We start from the raw sequence: 12831 nt of genomic DNA, 5'->3' as shown, positions 1-12831 counted from the left end.
AAGGAAAGAAAAGAAAAAGAAAAAACGAAAGAGCTATAATAAATACACCACGGCGAACCTCTTTGTCTATACGTCTCCGTGGGACTTTTGGGTACGTCTCCAGGCTCTGAGAATGTGGACGTGTTCCCTGCGCGCGTTTGACATCTACTGCCAAACCGCCTTTCGGAAGGGCGGTGGCACTTTGCGTTCCAGCCACGTGTGTGAGCCCGACAGTCTGCTTCGCTTGAAACGTTCGTTGCTCATTTGATGGTCAGAAACAAGGGCCACGAAGTCGCTTTCGGGCTGAGCCTGTTGGCTTCAAACAAAAGAGTTAACAAGAGAATCACTTCAGCTTTCACTCCAAAGGTTCGTTTCTGACCCCGTAATCCGACGCTTAGGAACTGACGTTGAAGAAATAATCAGAGAGGCGGATAAAAACGGACACATACAAATGCGCATCAGCTGGCACATAAGCTGTAACGTGCACTTCGTATCTGAAGTCACCCCGTTGCTGGTATGTGTTATATAGTTGCAGGAAGTGCTTATTAAAATTAAAATGACCGTCCCCACGTGACCTGATGATTCTGCCTCCCCTTACTGACCCCGAGGAAACCCGCCCGAAGACGTTCGCATCGACATTGCTTGTAAGAGCAAAGAGACCAAAAATAACCCGACTCTCCAGCAAAAGGAGAATGGGTAAAGAAACGCGGGGTTTCTGGAAAACCAGTGCAGCTCTCCAAAGAAACGGCGCAGAGAGATTTAAATAAATCTGGAGAGATTTCCAAGCCATACTGTTGAGTTAAAAAAGCAAGCTGCAGGACAATATGTACAGTATGGTCCCATTTATGTTAAAACACACTCACATGCTTGCTCAAAACAATTCTACTCATTTACTCTACAGTACTATGCACACACGGTGTTCCTAGATTCATATATACACGCTTTTAGACAAATATCCGTGAGGACCACCCTAAGCTGATGACTGTGGTTACTGCCAGGGGACAGATCTAGCTGGAAAAAGGTGATCGAAGGGGGCATTAGCTTTATCCGTAATGCCGTTTTTAAAGAGCAAAGACAATCTATCTACACGTTACTTATACAATTGAAAATAATTTTCTAGAAGGAAATACACACACACGCGCGCGCGCGCGCACACACACACACACACACACACATATGATACTATGACTATAAACCTAAGGTTCTATTTTAAATGTCCTTGAGAGGCAGATAGGCCTGCATTCAAATCCTGCCTTTGCCACTAGCTAACTAGGCGACACCGGTCCCTCCATCACTGTGAACGTCTGTTTTATCATACGTAAAGCGGGATACTCGTCTACGTTAAACGGGGCTGTCACAGAAAGTAAAGAATAATGTGTGTAAAGTTCCAAGGACAGCGTCTGGCAGGTGGCACGTGGTGTCTACTCCTTTCTTGCCCACTTCCCAGCCACCCCGCCCCGCCCGTGCCCCGACCTAAGCTGCTTCTGACCCAGGAGCCAGAGACCGTAGTGGCTGCTCTGGGGTTTTGCCACATGGGTGGTAGGTAGAATAAAGATGCCCCAAAGACGTCCTAACCCCCAGAACCCTCGCGAAACGCGTTGGTTTCGATGGTAAAGAATTAAGGTTGCTGGTTAGCAGGCTTTCAGGAGGGGGAGTAGCTGGGTTATGGGGGGTGGGGGGGCGTGTCAGCACGAGGCCATACTTCCTCCAATAGGGGACAGCCTGTGTGAAGAGGAAGCCAGCCAGTCAGAGGCCCTCTGGGCTCAGACATGTAAGCAGGTGCCTTCCCGCCCATGTCTGTGGGCTCCTGGACCCAGGCCCAAAGTTTTGGGGCGGCTACAACATTTCATTGACGTGAGTCACGTGGTCCCCGCCCCGCCCCTTTTAAAACCTATGTGAATTAGAGCTTTCGTCCTCTGCGTGTGAAATTTTCCTTCTCTGATGAGCTAGAAACCCCTTCCCCAGAGAAGGACCGGTGGCGACAACCTTTCGTACACAGTATCAGGGGGACTTCTGGCCGCTGCAGCCAGGCCCCAGGTTATCAAGCCCTGCTCTGTCCCACACAGACGCGCCAGCGACGCATCAGACGGGGAGAGGGGAGAGAGGGTCTCCAGGCATCCAGGGTGCCCCCCATCCCCACCGCGGCCGCTCCTGTAGAGCGCCTTCCATTTGGGCCGCGGTCCAGTGACTGGATGAGGGAACCGAAGGTGGGTGCGCCTTGTGGAAGGCTCAACAGGCCCTCGGGGTTCTGTCACACTGAACTCCCCCTTTTTCCTGCTCTGAGGATGCAACCGATACTGGACAACCCAAGGGGTGGGCCACATGTGAGTTCGAGGACCCGCAAAGGCTGACAGGCTCTCCCAAATTTTTTTCTGGAGAAGATTTAATATCACGAAGAAGCCATCATGGGAAAAACCGGAACGTGGATTCCCTTACATTCGTATTATTAGTTAATATTTTTAAAATGAATACTGGCCTAGAATTTTCTATACTCTCCTTGTCGTGTTGTGGCATCTCAGTGAGGCTAGCTTTAGAAACTGAGCCGGATAGTGATCAGTGTCTGGAAGACTTGGCATATTGGAATTGCTTCTCGAGTGGTGACCAGCGACAGTGTCTAGACCCAGAATTTTCTTTGTGGTTAATTTTTCGTTTTTTAAGTGACGGATGCCATTTGTTTTGTTTTAGGACTAATCGAATGCTATGTTTCTTCTTGAGTCATTTTTGGTGGGTCATAGGTTTCCAGGGACTTGTCCATTTTTTCTGTACTTCCAAATTAATTAGCATAAAGTTGTCCATAATATCCTATTTTTACCTTGTTAACATCTGTAGTACCTGCAGCAACGTCGCCTTGTAATTTTCGATATTGCCATTTGTCCATTTTTTCTCTTTATCACTGGATGTTTGACGATTTTACTAGACTTTTCAAGGAACCGACTTTTGGTGTATTTAATCATCCCTGTTGTACGTTTGCTTTCTATTTAATTTTTCCCTCTTTATCACGAATTTTTCCTTTTTCTCTTTTCGGATTATGTTGCTATTCTTTTTTTTTTTTTAACTTCCTGAGATAAACGCATTTAATGTTAAAAATTTTCCTCAAAGAACTGCATCACCTGAGTGTTAGTATATAGTATTTTTGTTATCGTGCAGATCAAAATGTTATCTAATTTCCATTAATGGTCAACAGGATGTAAAGTACAGCACAGGGAATATAGTCAATAATATTGTAATAACTGTGTACGGTGCCAGGTGGGGACTAGGCTTATTGACGGGGGGAGGTCACCTTGTAAATTACATACATGTCTAACCGCTATGCTCTACACCTCAAACTCGTATAAAACAATATCGAATCTCAACTCTAATTAAAAATAAAAACAAAACAAAACAAAAAGCTTCTTCACTGACCCAGGGGCCATTTTAAAGAGCATTTCTTAAGTTGTGAGCATTTTTAAAGTTATACTTTTGCTAGTAATGTCTCACTTCATTTTACTGTGGTAAAGGACATACTCTGTTTGATTTCGGACACTTGAAATTTGTCGATACTTGCTTTATGGCCCAGAACAGGGTCCCTCGTTTTAAAGGTGCTTGTCTGTACTTGAATGGAATGCAGTGAGTGGTTCCATTCTGGGCATGTCCATAAAGTCAAATTTCCATTTTTCACATACCTTGTATCCTTAATGACTTTTTTTTTTGTTTGCCTTATCACTTATTGAGAAATGGGTTCAAATCTCCCACTACGATGGTCGATTTATCTAGTTTTCTTCCAAGGTTTGTCAATTTTTACTTTATACCTTTTCAGGCTATGTGGTTAGGTGCATGCAAAGTTTTAAATTTCAACACTTGCTGGTGAACTGAGCCTTTTCTCATTAAAATATCTCTTCATCTCTAGTAATATTTCCGCCTTAAATTACATTTCATCGGATACTTACAGCTATATCAGCTTCGTTTTGATATTTGCATTATAGAGCCCTTTTCACCATTTCACGTTTGGCCTTTCTATATTCTTACGTCTTAAATGTGTCTTAGAAATATCCATAGTCGGATTAAAAAATTCGATCTGTCGCTCTTTTCACAGGAGCCTGCGATCCCACACATGCGATGAAATTACTGTTGGATCTGAGCTGAAATTTGCCATCTCACGTTATTGCACTACCTTTGTATCCGCTCTATTTTTTATTTCTTTCCTCGTTTTTTAAAAATTCGAACGCATCGATTTTTATCATCTCATTACCCTACTTCCTAGTTTTTAAATAATACATTCTACTTGTCTTAGCACCTATCCGAGAAATAAAAACTCGCAAACTTCGCAAGGCTTAAAATTAATCAACACCGCTAATTTATCTCTTAGACAGCACACGACCCCTCCTAACGCGTTTTCGTTATGTGTTTATGTGCCCCGTCTTTCTTTTATCTTCCCTAAATATACAAGATGTCATTATCATTGATGTTCTCATAGACGGCCAAAATTTGTTCAGACTTATTCACATATTTTCCACTGTCTTCACTTTTTATTTCTTCCTGCATCTCGGATAGTCCATCTGGGATCGCTTTTTTTTTTCCCCCTGCCTAAATTACATCCTTTAGAATATCTTTTTTGCTAAGGATCTACTGCCAGCGATACATCCTCTTCAATTGTTTTAAATCCAAAAAGGTATCTGGATCTTATTCTTGAAATTCCTGTTTCGCTGGGTATAAAATTGGCTGCTATTTTCTATGAGCACATGGATCTTACCCTGGCTTCCGCCTCTATTGCCGAGAAGTCAGTTCTTCCCTGCCTTTTGAAGAATATCTGTTTTCTCAAACTGCTACTGAGATCTCTTTGCTTTGGGTATTCTTTGGATACACAGTAATATTTCTAGGTGTGAATTTCTTTACATTTCTCCCGCTTGTGATTCATTTGGCTTCTGGAATCTTTGGGTTAGTTGCTCATCTATTTTGGAAAATTGGAAAATTCCACCATTATTTCTTTAAATATTCTTTTTGCCACATTCTCACTTTTGGGGACTCAGCATAAACACAGATAAGACACCCCCACCCAACACACACACACACACACACGCTCTATTTTTTCAGGTCTCTTAATTTCTTTTGTACGTTTTCCATCCTGTCTCTTCATGGTGCGTTATGAATAATTTCTTTCGAACCACGTTCCAGTTCGCTATGTCTCCATCCACCCGTTGCTTTTCATTTTAAACTCTTTCATTAAGTTTTCGGTTGCTTCTCGGTCCTTGTAAACATGTCAATCTTATATTTTATATAAACGAAACGGCATTTTTATGCTCGTCTAGTAACTCCGAATCAGAAGGATTTAGTGCATCTGTTTCCAGTGTCTTTCATTTCTGCGGGTTCTCGCTCCTGGCACTCTGTCTACTTAGTTACACCTGACTGTGTGCTACTCATTTTCCTGGAAAACAGGTGTACAGGAATGATTCGCGGTCTTTAATGGAGTGCCGTTTCACCAGAGAACGCTTTTTGTGTGTGTTCTCACTTATTATCAAAAGCTTAGAAATACCGCTGAGACTACACTAAATTCACAGGCGAGGTCTTCCGGACCACCCATGGAACGGGATGGAAATTCACAAACGAGGGCCAATTTCCCTCTCGTTTCCTCTCCCTGAAGGTACAGCCATTGCTTTCCCAGTTTAATGTGGACTCCCCACCTTGGGTGGGCCCCGAAATCTTTTTAATGCCCCTCCTCTAAGAGACCATCGAAGTAAAGGTTCGAATTTGCCAGGATCGTAAAATTCCTTCGGGGCCATAGGACTCCGATTACTTCTCCGGGTTCTCAATTTTCCTTCAGTTAGGGCCTGATAAATCTCGTGAGACCTTCAATGCTTTTAAGACTTAAAAAAAAAAAAAAATTCTTCTAGCATTTTGGTTGTCTCAGTAGGACGGTTGATCTGAGTAACCTAAACTAGTCTGCTATTATCAACAATTTCTATTATTCTGTCTTCTTAGCTTTGCTTAATTTTTCTTTTTTAGCACCACTTTTTACCACTACTTGGCATTATATATTTATGAGTCTGCCAACTAGGGCGAACGCTTCATGGGTGCGTGGACTTCGTCTTGTTTCTCTGGCGCTCAGAGTACGCATCCTCTGATGAACGAACGGATGAGTGAATGAATGAATGAAAAAGAGAACTCTGCAACTTTTTTTACGCTGTGTCTACGATGGGCCCAAGCAGGATGACTGGGGTCTTCGGGAGCATGATCATGGTCACCAATCTAGAATCTGCGTGGAGACCTTTTAAAGCACTATCCCAAATCAAGTCACTTACCGAAGCGGCGTAAAGAAGTGCGCTCCAGCCCCCCTGGTGTTCAGGACTTCTCAGGATCGGGCATTAGGCGCGGTTGGTATTCATGGCTTGGCGTGCCCTTTTTAATCTGCCTGGGACTTTGTCCACGTTCTCGCTCGTCTTTGCTTCTGTCTGTCATCCTTGCCTCTCGCTGAGTCTCAGGTGACTCCGACTCTCCCACTTCCCGTCTCTTCGCCCTCGTCTTCCTGCTCATCTCTTTGACTTGGTCTCTGTGTGTGCGTCTCTCTTTCTCGGTCACGTCTGGGTCAGGTTCTCCTTCCGTCTCTGTCTTCCTCCGTAAGATACATTCCAGCTGTTTCGACTCTGCCCGGACCCCTGCTCCCTAGCTGTATCTCCGGGACGTCTGCCAAGCTAACTAACCTCCCGTCTGGTCACCAATTCCTTTCTCGTCTCTGTGCCTTTTACGTTCTCCGCCGTTTCTGTGTCCGTCCCCCTCGTCACCTTCTGTTACCATCCCTCCTGTCTTTCTTCATCCGCGGCCGTGTCATTTCACGTGCTCCGTTATTCCCATACTGTGCTCTCCCCTCGAAGACCGTGCATGACAGCCATTCCCTCAGAACCTCCCATCTCTGTCCCTGACTCTGCCTTTGAACCTTCTAGGTCTGTCCCTGTCCCCTCCATCGCTCTGTTCCCACTCTCTGTCTCCCTTGTATATTGGTCCTCTCCCCACTGAACACTGTTTCCTGCGTCTCCCACATTGCTACCTTCGTCTGCCCTCCGCTTCTGGGGTGGTTCTCTATGTCCCTGTCCCTTCTCTCTCTCCCTCCCTCTCTCTCTCCCTCTCCCTCTGTGTGGCCTCTGAGCCTCTTCTCTGCTCTATGATGGTCACCTTCTCTATAGCTGCCATTGTTCTCCTTATCTCTTTCTCCTTTATCACCGTCCTCGTGGTCTCTCTCCCCACGTTCTTAGATCGCTTGGATTCTGTTCGGGACCCCTGGGGTCTTCGCCTCAGTCCCCTCAGTCTCTGCTGACCGCCTCATCACCCCCCTCTGGAACTCCCCACCGCATCTGAGTTGCATCTTCTGTGTTCTGCTACTTTTCCCTTTGCCTCTGATGATCCCCTTCATCATGAATTGACTACCCTGACACGGTCACCCCACCCAGGGTCTTTCTCTGTCGCCGTCCTCCCTACCTGCACCTCCACCCCCTCTGCCCTCGCCTGTGACCACCCGCTCTCCTCTGTCCCTCCATCTCTATGCCGGCCTCACTCTGTCCGCCCTGACCGCGGCCACTGTCTCGCTGGCTTCGGAGCCCTTCCCCTCGCCAGGTCGTCATCTTCCTCTGTCGCTTGGTCACCTCGTCCTTCGCTGCGGCTTTCTTCGCGTCTCTGAACCGTCTTCTGTTCCTGTGGGTTTGCGCGCGTGCGCGTGCGTGTGTGTGTGTGTATGTGTGTGTGTGAGATATTGTGTGTGTGTGGGGAAGTCTCTCCCTCCGGACCTGTTCCTCCGAGTCTGTCTCTGGATGTTTCTTTTCTGGGTTCCGTGCCCCGAGGAGCATTTTGCGGGGTCACGTCCTTTCCCTGCGACCCTTGGAGACTCGCGTCGCGTGAGCCGGCGGGCTGGATGCGCTGGTCTCATCGGACGCTTGTCGACTCGGCAGTGCCCGGATCGCACTGGAATCCAGGGACTTTTGCTCTTTCCTGAGCAGGGCCTTCCCTGCAAGCCTTGGCAACGGGGCCCTGGAAGGTGACCCGAGTCGCCAGGGGGCGCAACGGCAATCTCCGATGCAACCTCGCCTTCCCCGCCAGGGGGCGCCACAGCGCGCTCGGCCCTCGGAGGCCTTGGTGACTGCTGACGTCACCGGCAGGTCGCTCTTGATTGGCTACATCTCTCTGCCCTGGCAAAGTCCTCGGCGAGGCTAGGCAACCGTACATAGGACGGAAGCGAGAAACTGCCCGGGAATAATATATGACCTTGGTCTCAAACACTTAAATACGCAGAGGGAATTCACCCTTATCATCTCTTCTAATCTCCATGATCACCCCCACACGTGCAAACTGCTATCGGAGTGGACACCTACTGCAGCTGTGGACCCCTATAACGGGGTCCCGCTTAAATTATTTTAATCCGGTTTAAAATTATTTTAATCCGGCTTAAAAGAATTAATATCCTAACAAGTCGTATTTTGGGGTGGCAAACTCTGCTTCCCTTCAACAGCAACAAATAAAATAACATCTAACTGAAATGAAGTTATGAGTCTCATTAGGAAGGCTCCATCCTATACATGAGCCCTGTTCACCTCCATCCTAGTCAATGAGAACCGGGAAAGAATTTGGTAAAACACCTGGGAAGTTCTTATGCGCTGGGTCCAGAAATGGAAGACATTCCTTCTCCTTACATGCGCACTGACATGGTCATGTTTAACTGAAAGGAAGGCTGGGAAGTGACATTTAGCTCTGTGTCCAGACAGAAGAGAACATTTATTTTGAGTCAAACCCTGGCAGTCCCTGTACTACACTATTTTATTCCATACTTCTACACTAAATACCCAGGTGGACATTTCTACTTTCTCGGGTCGATTTCTCTTATCTAGTTTTCTCTGCAACCCTTGGTTCCATCCTCCAGATCTTGCGAGTCCGTTTTACTACTTGGCCACATCGGAAAGGAGTGTGGACATCGAGGGGTGTGCCGATAACCATACACTTTTCACCCATGCTGAAGATACCTAAAGAGACTTACTAAATTGAGTTCTCGCTCACTTATTTATGTGTTTGCCTGTTTATTTACAGATTTATTTGCTTGCTTGCTTGTTTACTGCATTTTTTTGCCATCGTGCCGTTATCGAAAACGCATTAGAAAGTTAACAATATGGAAGAATGTAAAGGTGTTTTTTTGAGGGGATAAAGGCATAATAGGATCCTGTGATAAGCAGCCTCTAAGACTGCCTTCGACAATCCCCTACTTTTTGTATTCAGACTTTGAAAGTAGGTTCGATTTAATGACGGTCTGTTGCTTCAGAGATTAGGTCGCAAGCCTGTAGCACCTGTCGTTTTGGCCAGACTGACATCTGTTAGCCATGATTTTTAGAACATTTCACAGACTTTTGTTTTAGCAGTTTTAGGTTTACAGAATTGAGCAAAAAGGCCAGAGTTCCCATACACCCGAATGGTTATAGCGTGTGATGAAACCTGTACCCTAATTATCCCTATTATTATTGTCTTGCATTAGTGTGGTACACTTCTTAACAATGGAAAGACACTCTTTATATGAGGTACCTAGAGTCGTCAAAGTGAGAGGGACAGAAAGTAGCATGGCGGTTGTCAGGGCCTGGGAGGAAGGAAGAACAGGGAGTTGTTTAATGAGTACAAAGTTTCCACTTTGCAAAACAACGACGTGACCGCGGCTACCACTGCGGAACCGTACACTTCCAAAGCGTTCAGATGGTAAATTTTATGTATGTATGTCTTTCAATGTACAATTAAAAAATTAAAACGCACCAATTTTAAGCGTACTTTTCAGTGAGTTTTGACAATTATACAGTGCGTGACCACCTCCCCCATCGAGAGCTAGAACGGTTCCATGATCCTCAAAGGTTTCTTTCACGCCCGTGTGTAATCATTTCCCCGTCCCCACGGCCTCAGCCCCAGGCGGCTCTGATCCGATTTCTGTCCCTGTAGCTTAGTGTTCCTTTGTCTACAATGTCACACAGATGGAATCATACGGTTTGTGTGCTCTTTGGTGTCTGGCTACTTTGGTAAGACACACAGTTTTGAAATTTAGCTGTGGTGCTATGCGTATCAGTAGGTCATTCTTTCCGTCGCTGAGTGGTGTCCCACCTTACGGACATGCCCCCATTAGTGTATCCGTTCCTGCTGGTGGACATTTCAGTTGCTTCCGGTTTTCTAGATCGGGGCTCTCATGAACAAGGTCGGTGTGAATATTCATGTGGACATATGCTTTTCTTTCTTACGGGTAAAGACTTGGGAGCGGGGTTACTGAGTCACATGGTAAATTTGTGTTGAACTTTATAAGAAACTAATAAACCGTTTTTCGAGGTAGCTGTGGGCTTTAGTGGATTGAATGGTACACCTCCCCCAAATATGTCCATGTCCTAACCCCCCATAACCTGTCGATGTCACCTTATTTGGGAAAAGGGTCTCTGTAGATGTACTTAAGAATCTCTAGATAAGATCATTGTGGATTGAGAGTGGTCAATCCGAAATTCAGTGACAGGCGTCCTTACAAGAGAAAGGCAGAAAAAAAATAAGACATGTAGTAACCAACCATACCTAGTCAAGGCAAACTGGTGATGAACGGTTATTCTGTTCAGATTTTCCTGCTCTGAAACCCTTGCTCCCTTCCGAGCAGCTGATACTTATTTATTCGATCAGTCAATAGTAAAGTGATTATTAAGATTCCTAACGCACAAATAGACTCTAATAATACAGGACAATCATCGGCAATTATAATTACCATTATCATCAGCATTGATACCTAACAGTTGAGTCACGTTATGATATGCTGAATAGGGTGCCCAGGGGCTCCCGTGCATTAATTCATGTAATCTGCATCACATTCTTATGAAGCAGGCATTATCGATGTCTTTATCTTACAGTTAAAGAAATTAGGGCACAGAGAGGTGATAGACTCTGCCCAGTCACAGAGCTAAGACATGGGGAGGGGGAATTTGATTCCAGGCTCTCTGACCTCAGAGCTCACTATGTACCAGACAAACTCCCGCTGAAGTTAGTGGCATCATCGAACACTGCGAGGAGTAAACGAGCAGCCTGCCCCCCAAAACCAGTAGCGTGCGACATTAACTTAAAGGATAAGTTTCTCGGGCATGACGGACCGTCTCCTTATAGATATTTGCAGAATATTTCTTGGGCTAAAATTAACTCGCCAATTCTGGTGGATGCTAATAAGCTGCCCCCAGCTTTGCCAATGGTCTTGTGCCTTTACAACGTTGACATTTATTGGGGTTTAGAAAGTGCTGCTCACTCTTTGGGAAAAGAGAGTTAAATATACTCCCAGAAAGAGCGCAATAACAAAAAAAAATCAGTGTGAAAAGAGAAAGGCAGAGGGAGATTTGAGACAGAGAAACACAGAAGACAAGACAAGGTGAAGGTGGCAGCAGAGATCGAAGAGCTGCATCTACAAGCCGAGGACTGTCATGCCGCCAGGAGCTGGGGAGGGACGTGGCCCCGGTGCTTTCCCGGAGTCCCAGAACCCACCCTGCTGATACCTTGACTTCAGACTTCTGGCCTCCAGGACTATGAGAGAATACACTTCCGTTGTTTTCAGCCAGCCAGTGTGTGGTCTTTTGTGGCAGCCCTAATAGACTAATACGCTGGCTGTACCGTTTTTCATGGTAGAATTTTTTTTCCAGTGGTGTTTATGGGCAAGTAGGTGTGAATTAACACCAAGTGGCCAAGGGTGGAACGTAGTGGACATCTACTTTTCCCCGTCCACTGCCGTGTGATTCTGTCAGGGCTGTCCATCAAGGGATCCCTATCGTCTCTATTAAAAAACTATTATGACTTTGGGGGGATGAAGTCACGGAAGGGATGAGGTCTTGAGGGGTCTTGAGCCAATCCTGGGTGAGACGAGCAGGGAGGAGGGGTAGGGGTGGGCCCAAGAGCAAACTCTGCCAATCGACACTGGATTGGCCACAGGGTGGTCACCACACCCAGAGTGCAACCAATCAGAATCCCTTCCTAAGTGTGTGTGTGTGTGTGTGTGTGTGTGTGTGTGTGTGAGAGAGAGAGAGAGAGAGAGAGAGAGAGAGAGAGAGAGGAGGAAGAGGAGGAGTGAAAAGGAAAGAGAAGAGACCGCCGTTCTGCTTCCTCTGGAAAGTACCCGTTCAGCAGATTACAGTGAAAGACTTATTAATTTCACCTAACGAAACACCCCCCTGCCCCCATGCTGTCTCATTGACAGAGCCCACACTCCAGGAGCCGAGAAATGACAGGGAAGACTTCCCCAGACCGCTCTCCAGCTCGCGGCCACGGAACCTAGTTCTGTCCGTGAGAAGTAAGGAGAATTCTACTGGGGGGGGGGCGGGAAGATAAGCACGTAAGGGGTGGCCCCGGTCCCCGTTTCCTGCTTCAGATGCCACGCAGTAGAAATGTAATGCACGGCGCTGGGGCTGGCAGTTTGGACTCCTGATGGGACAGCAGGCTAAGTCCCAGAGATGCCAATGCACTTCCTGGCATCGCCGAGCGGCTGAGCTAACCCCGGGACTGTGTCTGAAAGATTCGTTATAGGAACAACGGAAATCTCTTATCGCTTCGGCTCTTCCCGCGGGAATTCTGTTTTATGAGCCGAAGGCGTCATAACAGATGCAACATTATAAGCCTGGAGCTCCAAATGGCCATCTTCTTACCATCATAAAGACGTGCCTGAGAAGGAGGCTAATAAAGCGTGAACACCTGGATCCAGCCACGCCTGAAGTCCTCCTGGAGTCTCAGACTCGCCCTATACAGAATGTTTTTCGATTCCGCTCGTGGCTTATGGTAGTTTGGGTTGCATTCTCTGCCCTGTCATCACAGTGGGCCTGGCCAGCGTACCATTTACAAACAAAGGCTCAAAGAGATCAA

The sequence above is a fragment of the Pteropus medius genome, unplaced genomic scaffold (assembly GCF_902729225.1).
Source record: "Pteropus medius unplaced genomic scaffold, Ma_sr-lr_union100, whole genome shotgun sequence".
NCBI lineage: Eukaryota > Metazoa > Chordata > Mammalia > Chiroptera > Pteropodidae > Pteropus > Pteropus medius.
The sequence above is the reverse complement of the archived record's forward strand: the minus strand, read 5'-3'. Positions refer to the sequence as shown.